A 7,598-nucleotide genomic window follows, 5' to 3' on the forward strand; every position below is an offset into this window, starting at 1 on the left:
TTCCTCCCACTCTGTTTTTTTCCCCTCAAGACTGCTTTGGCTATTTGGGGTCTTTTGTGTCTCCATACAAATTTTAAGATTTTTTGCTCTAGTACTGTAAAAAATGCCATTGGTAATTTGATAGGGATTGCATTGAATCTGTAGATTGCTTTGTGTAGTATAGTCATTTTCACAGTATTGATTCTTCCAATCCAAGAACATGGTATATCTCTGCATCTGCTGGTATCATCTTTAATTTCTTTCATCAGTGTCTTTTCTTTTTTTAAAAAATTAATTTAGGGCTTCCCTGGTGGCGCAGTGGTTGAGAGTCCGCCTGCCGATGCAGGGGACACAGGTTCATGCCCCGGTCCGGGAAGATCCCACATGCCGCGGAGCGGCTGGGCCCGTGAGCCATGGCCACTGAGCCTGTGCGTCCGGAGCCTGTGCTCCGCAACGGGAGAGGCCACAACAGTGAGAAGCCCGCGTACCGCAAAAAAAAAAAAAAAAAAAAAAAAAAAATTAATTTATTTTATTATTTTTGGCTCTGTTGGGTTTTCATTGCTGCGTGCGGGTTTCTCTAGTTGCAGCGAGTGGGGGCTACTCTTCGTTGCGGTGCACGGGCTTCTCATTGCGGTGGCTTCTCTTGTTGTGGAGCACAGGGTGTAGGCGGGCGGGATTCAGTAGTTGTGGTGCGTGGGCTTCAGTAGTTGTGGCTTGCGGGCTCTAGAGCTCAGGCTCAGTAGTTGTGGCGCGTGGGCTTAGTTGCTCCACGGCATGTGGAATCTTCCTGGACCAGGGCTTGAACCTGTCTCCCCTGCATTGGCAGGCAGATGCCTAAACACTACGCCACCAGGGAAGTCCTCATCAGTGTCTTATAGTTTTCTGCATACAGGTCTTTTGTCTCCCTAGGTAGGTTTATTCCTAGGTATTTTATTCTCTTTGTTGCAGTGGTAAATGGGAGTGTTTCCTTAATTTCTCTTTCAGACTTTTCATCATTAGTGCATAGGAATGCAAGAGATTTCTGTGTATTAATTTTGTATCCTGCAACTTTACCAAATTCATTGATTAGCTCTAGTAGTTTTCTGTGGCATCTTTAGGGTTCTCTATGTACAGTATCATGTCATCTGCAAAGAGTGACAGTTTTACTTCTTCTTTTCCAATTTGTATTCCTTTTATTTCTTTTTCTTCTCTGATTGCTGAGGCTAGGACTTCCAAACTGTGTTGAATAATAGTGGTGAGAGTGGACATCCTTGTCTTGTTCCTGATTTTAGAGGAAATGCTTTCAGTTTTCCACCATTGAGAATGATGTTTGCTGTGGGTTTGTGGTATATGGCCTTTTTTATGTTGAGGTAGGTTCCCTCCATGCCCACTTTCTGAAGAGTTTTTATCATAATTGGGTGTTGAATTTTGTCAGAAGCTTTTTCTGCATCTGTTGAGATGATCATATGGTTTTTATTCTTCAATTTGTTAATATGGTGTATAACATTGATTGATTTGCGTATATTGAAGAATCCTTGCATCCCTGGGATAAATCCCACTTGATCATTGTGTATGATCCTTTTAATGTGTTGTTAGACTCTGTTTGCTAGTGTTTTTTTGAGGATTTTTGCATCTGTATTCATCAGTGATATTGGTCTGTAATTGTCTTTTTTTGAAGTATCTTTGTCTGGTTTTGGTATCAGGGTGATGGTGGCTTCGTAGAATGAGTTTGGGAGTGTTCCTCCCTCTGCTATATTTTGGAAGAGTTTGAGAAGGATGGGTGTTAGCTCTTCTCTAAATGTTTGATAGAATTCACCTGTGAAGCTATCTGGTCCTGGACTTTTGTTTGTTGGAAGCTTTTTAATCACAGTTTCAATTTCATTACTTGTGATTGGTCTGTTCATATTTTCTGTTTCTTCCTGGTTCAGTCTTGGAAGGTTATACCTTTCTAAGAATTTGTCCATTTCTTCCAGGTTGTCCATTTTATTGGCATAGAGTTGCTTGTAGTAGTCTCTTAGAATGCCTTGTATTTCTGTGGTGTCTGTTGTAACTTCTCCTTTTTCATTTCTAATTTTATTGATTTGAGTCCTCTCTCTCGTTTTCTTGATGAGTCTGGCTAATGGCTTATCAATTTTGTTTATCTTCTCAAAGAACCAGCTTTTAGTTTTATTGATCTTTGCTGTTGTTTTCTTTGTTTCTATTTCATTTATTTCTGCTCTGATCTTATTGATTTCTTTCCTTCTGCTAACTTTGGGTTTTGTTTGTTCTTCTTTCTCTAGTTCCTTTAGGTGTAAGGTTAGATTATTTATTTGAGTTTTTTCTTATTTCTTGAGGTAGGCTCGTATAGCTATAAACTTCCCTCTTAGAACTGCTTTTGCTGCATCCTATAGGTTTTGGATTGTCGTGTTTTCATTGTCATTTGTTTCTAGGTATGTTTTGATTTCTTCTTTGATTTCTTCAGTGATCTCTTGGTTATTTAGTAGTGTATTGTTTAGCCTCCATGTGTTTGTGTTTTTTATCTTTTTTTCCCTGTAATTCATTTCTAATCTCATAGCGTTGTGGTCAGAAAAGATGCTTGATATGATTTCAATTTTCTTAAATTTACTGAGGCTTGATTTGTGACCCAAGATGTGATCTATCCTGGAGAATGTTCCGTGCGCACTTGAGAAGAAAGTGTAATCTGCTGGTTTTGGATGGAATGTCCTATAAATATCAGTTAAATCTATCTGGTGTATTGTGTCATTTAGAGCTTCTGTTTCCTTATTTATTTTCATTTTGGATGATCTGTCCATTGGTGTAAGTGAGGTGTTAAAAGTCCCCCACTATTATTGTGTTACTGTTGATTTCCTCTTTTACAGCTGTTAGCAGTTGCCTTATGTATTGAGGTGCTCCTATGTTGGGTGCATATATATTTATAATTGTTATATCTTCTTCTTGGTTTGATCCGTTGATCATTATGTAGTGTCCTTTCTTGTCTCTTGTAACATTCTTTATTTTAAAGTCTATTTTATCTGATATGAGTATTGCTACTCCAGCTTTCTTCTGATTTCCATTTGCATGGGATATCTTTTTCCATCTCCTCACATTCAGTCTGAATGTGTCCCTAAGTCTGAAGTGGGTCTCTTGTAGACAGCATACAGATGGGTCTTGTTTTTGTATCCATTCAGCAAGTCTGTGTGTTTTGGTTGGAGCATTTAATCCATTCACGTTTAAGGTAGTTATCGATATGTATGTTCCTATGACCATTTTCTTAATTGTTTTTGGTTTGTTTTTGTAGGTCCTTTTCTTCTCTTGTGTTTTCCACTTAGAGAAGTTCCTTTAGCATTTGTTGTAGAGCTGGTTTGGTGGTGCTGACTTCTCTTAGCTTTTGCTTGCCTGTAAAGCTTTTGATTTCTCCATTGAATCTGAATGAGTTCTTTGCCAGTTAGAGTAATCTTGGTTGTAAGTTCTTCCCTTTCATCACTTTAAGTATATCATGCCTCTCCCTTCTGGCTTGTAGAGTTTCTGCTGAGAAATCAGCTGTTAACCTTATGGGACTTCTCTTGTACGTTATTTATCATTTTTCTGTTGCTGCTTTCAATAATTTTTCTTTTTTTTAATTTTTGCCAATTTGATTACTGTGTGTCTCGGCATGTTTCTCCTTGGGTTTATCCTGTATGGGACTCTCTGTGCTTCCTGGACTTGGGTGGCTATTTCCTTTCCCATGTTAGGGAAGTTTTCGACTATAATCTCTTCAAATATTTTCTTGGGTCCTTTCTCTCTCTCTTCTCCTTCTGGGACCCCTATAATGTGAATGTTGTTGCATTTAATGTTGTCCCAGGGGTCTCTTAGGCTGTCTTGATTTCTTTTCAGTTTTTTTTTTTTTTTGTCCTGCAGCAGTGAATTCCACCATTCTGTCTTCCAGGTCACTTATCCGTTCTTCTGCCTCAGTTATTCTGCTATTGATTCCTTCTAGTGTAGTTTTCATTTCAGTTATTGTATTGTTCATCTCTGTTTGTTCTTTAATTCTTCTAGGTGTTTGTTAAACATTTCTTGCATCTTCTTGATCTTTGGCTTCATTCTTTTTCCGAGGTCCTGGGTCATTTTCACTATCATTATTCTGAATTCTTTTTCTGGAACGTTGCCTGTATCCACTTCATTTAGTTGTTTTTCTGGGGTTTTATCTTGTTCCTTCATATGGTACATAGCCCTCTGCCTTTTCATCTTGTCTGTCTTTCTGTGAATGTGGTTTTTGTTCCACAGGCTGCAGGTTTGTAGTTGTGCTTGCTTCTGCTGTCTGCCCTCTTGTCCGAAGATATTAACTTTAAACCTTTAAAAGTTTATAGGATAAAAATGAAATCTCTCAAAGAACAAACACATGTGCAAGCACAGCGAAGGGAAGAAAGAGAAGAAAAAATAAAACTGTGTAAGAGCAGGGCAAAAAAACCGCGAAATAATATGACAGAAAAAAATCTAAATATAAGACTAATTGTAATAAATGAATATAAATTGAACTCTTCCATAAGAACACAGAGATTATCAGAAAGGACCAAAAAATATAGAAATCAATTATATGTTGTTTACAAGAGACACACATTAAACGTAAGGACATAAAAAGGTTGAAAACCAGAGAATGCAAAGAGAGATAACAACCCCTAACAATTTTGTATTTAATTTTGTATTCTTACTTGCAGAGGAGCCCTCGGTTATGTATGCTTCAGTTACAACCAGCCACTCTAAAACTTAATGGATTAAAATAAACACTTATTTTGCTCATGAATCTGCAACTTGTGTAGGGCTTGGTAGGCACAGCTTGTCCTGCTCCACACAGTATTTTCTGGGGCAGCTTACCTGGAGCTGGAGGGTCCTCTCCCAAGGTGTCTCACTCCCAGTGGCTGGCGAGTTGATGCTGGCTGTCGGTTCTTCTCCACGTGGACTGCAGTATGAGGATACTTGTACTTCCTCATAGCATGGTGATAAGTTCCTTGAGCAAGCAGTATTTAAGGGACAGGAAGTGGAAGCTGTCAGTGTTGTAAGGTTTGAGCCTGGAAGCTAGTACAGTATTCACTTCCACTGAATTCTGTGGGCAAGTGGCCACAGAGTTTAGGTTTAAGAAAAGGGGACATATAAGCCCATTTCTCAATGGAGAAGTGTCAGAAAGTTGTGGGGCCATATTTGAAAACTACCACACTGCTGTTGTTACTAAAAAAATAATAAGAAAAGTAGCTATCATGGAGTACTTTGTTGAAGTGATGGCAGTTTGGCAGAGGGTATGTTTTGTGGGTTATTTAAAAGGGGAAAAAGCCACTTTGATCTCCTGATGGCAGTATATTCATGCATTTTTTTAGACTGGAATTTTTCAACTGAGGCACCAAAAAATATGCATATTAAATGTCAAAGCAAGTTGTGAGAAAGTGAGACTCAAAATTTCAAAGAAGATAACAAACTTATTGCATAATTAAAAAATTTCCTTGTATAAAGTATATAAAAAATTCAAAAGAGTGAAGTCTGAGAGAAGATTTTCTGAGGAGAATTTATATTTTAAGAACCGTGGAAGTGCTGTGACTGTCCCCTTTCCTGGGTGTATCTGTGCCTTATCTTAAATGTGGTGAGGAGAACTTCAGCTCCCTTTGGAGAGTTTGATTTGTAGATGAGGACCATGGCAAAAAAGTTCCTGAATAATTTCTGAGAGGGCTTAGCACGATGGAGGGACGTGTGTGGCCTGAATGCATCACCTCCCACAACAGGGCAAAGGGAAGTAAGCCTTAAGGGCTAGCCATGACACTTACAGTAGGGATGTTAGCCTGAGGTCATTTTAAAGAGATCCTGCCTAAGAGGACCGCTTGCAGGCAGGCCCTAGTTGGGGTAAAAGAAGAGTTAGTGTTAAATTAATTAGAGCTTTGAATTGTTCTGTGGGTTTGCCAGTAAATATGTATTATTATGAAAGCTTTCAAACATACACATACATAAAGAGAATAGTAAAATGGACCCCTTTACACCCACCGTCCAGAATTGGCAGTTTTTAAGATTTTGCCATACTTGTTTCATGTATCTCAGCATATCACAGAAGGAAGCTGTAAAACGTGGTTATCTTCTTAATATAACCACAATGCTATTATCTTACCTAACGAAGTTAACAATAATTCCATAGTCTCATTCAGTAATGAGTTCATATTCAGATTTCCTTGATTGTCTCAAAATGTCTTTTTAGAGTTTGATTCTTCTATTTAGTATGTAAATAATTCTTAGATTTTCTATCTGACAGCCTCTTGAAGTCCCCTTGAATCTCCCCTTTCCCCCATACCTTTGATGTGTTGAAGAAACTTTGTAATTTGTCCCCTAGAATGTCCATGTTCTGGATTTGATTGTTTCTTTCTTTTTGGAATACTTAATGTTTCTTTATTCCCTGTTTTTTTTCTTTCCTGGTAAACTTGGAGTTAGCTTTCAAGCCTCCATTGGATTCAGGTTCTGTACTTTGGGCAACTTAAGTGGTGCTCTGAACTTTATATGATATTTATATGGTCATGTCTAGTTCTCTCTCTTTAGCGACACTAGGAGTCAGCAGTGGGTTTGGGTGGTAAAAGCCCAATCCCTCCATTCACAAGTTTCCCATTAACCACCCCCCCACCCCCAGCAGTTTTTATAATTGACATATAACATTGTATTAGTTTAAGGTGTACAGCAAACTGATTTGATATATGTATATATTGTGAAATGATCACCACAGTAGTTGAGATAACATCCATCAGCTCACATAGTTACAAATATTTTTTCTTATGATGAGAACTTTTAAGATCTACTCTCTTAGAAAGTTTTGAATATATTGTCAACTGTAGTCACCATGCTGTGTATTACATCCCCAGGACTTATTTTATAACTGGGAGTTTATACTTTTTGAACACCTTCACCCATTTCCACCCCTACCCCGCTCTGGCAACCACTGATGTGTTTTGTTTCTGAGTTTGTTTTTTTAAGATTCCACATGTAAGTAAGACTGTGCAGTATTTATCTTTCTAGGTATGACTTATTTCACTTAGGGTAAAGTCCTCATGGTCCATCCATGTTGTCAAAATGGAAGGATTTCCTTCTTTTTTATGGCTGAATAATATTCCACTATATATACATATATACATATATATATACATATATACATATATATATATATATATATATATGTATATATATATAAACATTTTCTTTATCCAGTCATTCATTGATGGACACTTAGGTTATTTCCATGTTTTGGCTATTGTAAATAATGCTGCAGTGAACATGGGGGTGCAGATATCTCTATGATATAGTTAATTTTTTTCCTTCAGATATATACCCAGAGGCGGAATTGCTGGATCATGTGGTGGTTCTGTTAATCTTTTTGAGGAAACTTTTTAATGTTTTCTACAGTGGCTGCACCAATTTACATTCCCTCCAACAGTGCACATCCTTCTCAACACATGCCTTGTCTTTTTTGATTATAGCCATTCTAACAGTATGTGATATTTCATTGTGGTTTTGGTTTTCATTTCCCTGATGATTAATGACGTTGAGCATCGTTTCACATACCTGTTGGTCATTTTTATGTCTTTGGGAAATGTCTATTTGGTTCCTTTGCCCATTTTTTTAATCAGATTTTTTTTTTTTGGTATTGAGTCTTATGAGTTTTT

Source organism: Mesoplodon densirostris, chromosome 3 (genome assembly GCF_025265405.1).
Source record: "Mesoplodon densirostris isolate mMesDen1 chromosome 3, mMesDen1 primary haplotype, whole genome shotgun sequence".
Lineage (NCBI taxonomy): Eukaryota > Metazoa > Chordata > Mammalia > Artiodactyla > Ziphiidae > Mesoplodon > Mesoplodon densirostris.